Here is a 2,500-nt window from a genome sequence, read left to right as displayed (position 1 = left end):
GAAAAGCGCATCCCGACGTGACATAACTCCTTTGACACACTGACGCTGCCTCGGGCATCCACGTCCTACGGTCGATATCAACGAACCTCCCCCCCCCCCTCCCCCCCACAACACGCCATCCCATACCACATTGTGTACCGTACCCAAACCTAACGTGTACTGTACTACAACGCAATGTGTACCATAACACAACCCAGTTTGTACCTTAACCTAAACCTATGTCACCTTAACCTAACCTATGTCACCTTAACCTAACCTATGTCACCTTAACCTAACCTATGTCACCTTAACCTAACCTATGTCACCTTAACCTAACCTATGTCACCTTAACCTAACCTATGTCACCTTAACCTAACCTATGTCACCTTAACCTAACCCATCTTGCACCTTAACCTAACCCATCTTGCACCTTAACCTAACCCATCTTGCACCTTAACCTAACCCATCTTGCACCTTAACCTAACCCATCTTGCACCTTAACCTAACCTATGTTGCACCTTAACCTAACCTGTGTTGCACCTTAACCTACCTCAATTTGCACCGCAATGTAACGCAATTTGCACCGCAATGTAACGCAATTTGCACCGCAATGTAACGCAATTTGCACCGCAATGTAACGCAATTTGCACCGCAATGTAACGCAATTTGCACCGCAATGTAACGCAATTTGCACCGCAATGTAACGCAATTTGCACCGCAATGTAACGCAATTTGCACCCAATGTAACGCAATTTGCACCGCAATGTAACTCAATTTGCACCGCAATGTAACTCAATTTGCACCGCAATGTAACTCAATTTGCACCGCAATGTAACTCAATTTGCACCGCAATGTAACTCAATTTGCACCGCAATGTAACTCAATTTGCACCGCAATGTACTCAATTTGCACCGCAAATGTAACTCAATTTGCACCGCAATGTAACTCAATTTGCACCGCAATGTAACTCAATTTGCACCGCATGTAACTCAATTTGCACCGCAATGTAATGCAATTTGCACCGCAATGTAATGCAATTTGCACCGCAATGTAATGCAATTTGTACCGCAATCTACCCCCACATTGTGCCTTAACCTAACCCACATTGTGCCTTAACCTAACCCACATTGTGCCTTAACCTAACCCACGTTGTGCCTTAACCTAACCCACGTTGTGCCTTAACCTAACCCACGTTGTGCCTTAACCTAACCCAAGTTGTGCCTTAACCTAACCCAAGTTGTGGCCTTAACCTAACCCAAGTTGTGCCTTAACCTAACCCAAGTTGTGCCTTAACCTAACCCAAGTTGTGCCTTAACCTAACCCAAGTTGTGCCTTAACCTAACCCAAGTTGTGCCTTAACCTAACCCAAGTTGTGCCTTAACCTAACCCAAGTTGTGCCTTAACCTAACCCAAGTTGTGCCTTAACCTAACCCAAGTTGTGCCTTAACCTAACCCAAGTTGTGCCTTAACCTAACCCAAGTTGTGCCTTAACCTAACCCAAGTTGTGCCTTAACCTAACCCAAGTTGTGCCTTACCCTGCTCTGTAATTGGCATATGACACGTTACATTAATGTATTGTCCAACCGCAACCCGCTCAGAATGTTGTGTACACAGCTACGTGTCATCTCCCCATAACAGCTGCATTGCAGTGTGGTACGCCATAGAGACGTGTGGGAGTAATGGACGCAGTGGATGGCGATCAGCATGAGCCGTCTGTTCATGTAGTGGCGCGTGTATGCAGACGTAGTAGTCTCTTCTCACACAATGTGATAGCACGGTGCCCCGCGTTCCACATCTGCGACATGCTACAGAGGCCGGTTGACAGTTGGTCGCGCAATGGACATCGCATACGTACGGGGCACCTTCCACGTGCCCTCTAGTCGGGCACATTTTGTTGCGTGGATGTGAGCGGATGTAGTGTGTCTTGACACCTGACAGGCAGGCATGCAATAATAGTTGACTTTGCAAACGGGGATGGACGTGTACGTTTACTGGTGACGTTTACGCAAATGAAACAACTGGTAACCCGTTGTGGTGCGGTTGTCCTTGCTGGAGGTACATCTGTGAGGGCAACGATCGGTACAGCTACGAAGCGGTCCCACCATACCAACGAACGTGAATGTGAATCTGGGTGTGAAGCGATACGCGGCTGTGGGTGGGTGGGACTGTCCCCGGCCGGTGAGGGGGGGCCGCCCGGCGTGCTGGCCGCGCGGTGCGTGGGCGCACGCGCTACAGCCGGCTGGTGGGGGCGCCCAGTGGCAGGCGCGCCGGCCGACGGACGCGGCAGGCGGCGCAGCTGCGCGCCGGGGCACCCTGCGCGCGGCGCCGTGCAGCCAAAGTGGGTCCTCGCCGGCCCGGTGCGAAGCGCGGTGGACATCTGCAGTGTGCTGGTCCGATTGAGGACTGTGTGCGTTGAGGATGCGCCGCCGCCCGGCACTCGGCGCCGCGACGCCGTCTGCTGCTCGGTCGCCCCAGCGGTTCTCGCTGGTGGTTTGTATCGCAGTTGTGCAGACGTGTTGGC

Source organism: Schistocerca cancellata, unplaced genomic scaffold (assembly GCF_023864275.1).
Source record: "Schistocerca cancellata isolate TAMUIC-IGC-003103 unplaced genomic scaffold, iqSchCanc2.1 HiC_scaffold_982, whole genome shotgun sequence".
In the NCBI taxonomy this organism is placed as follows: domain Eukaryota; kingdom Metazoa; phylum Arthropoda; class Insecta; order Orthoptera; family Acrididae; genus Schistocerca; species Schistocerca cancellata.
The sequence above is the reverse complement of the archived record's forward strand: the minus strand, read 5'-3'. Positions refer to the sequence as shown.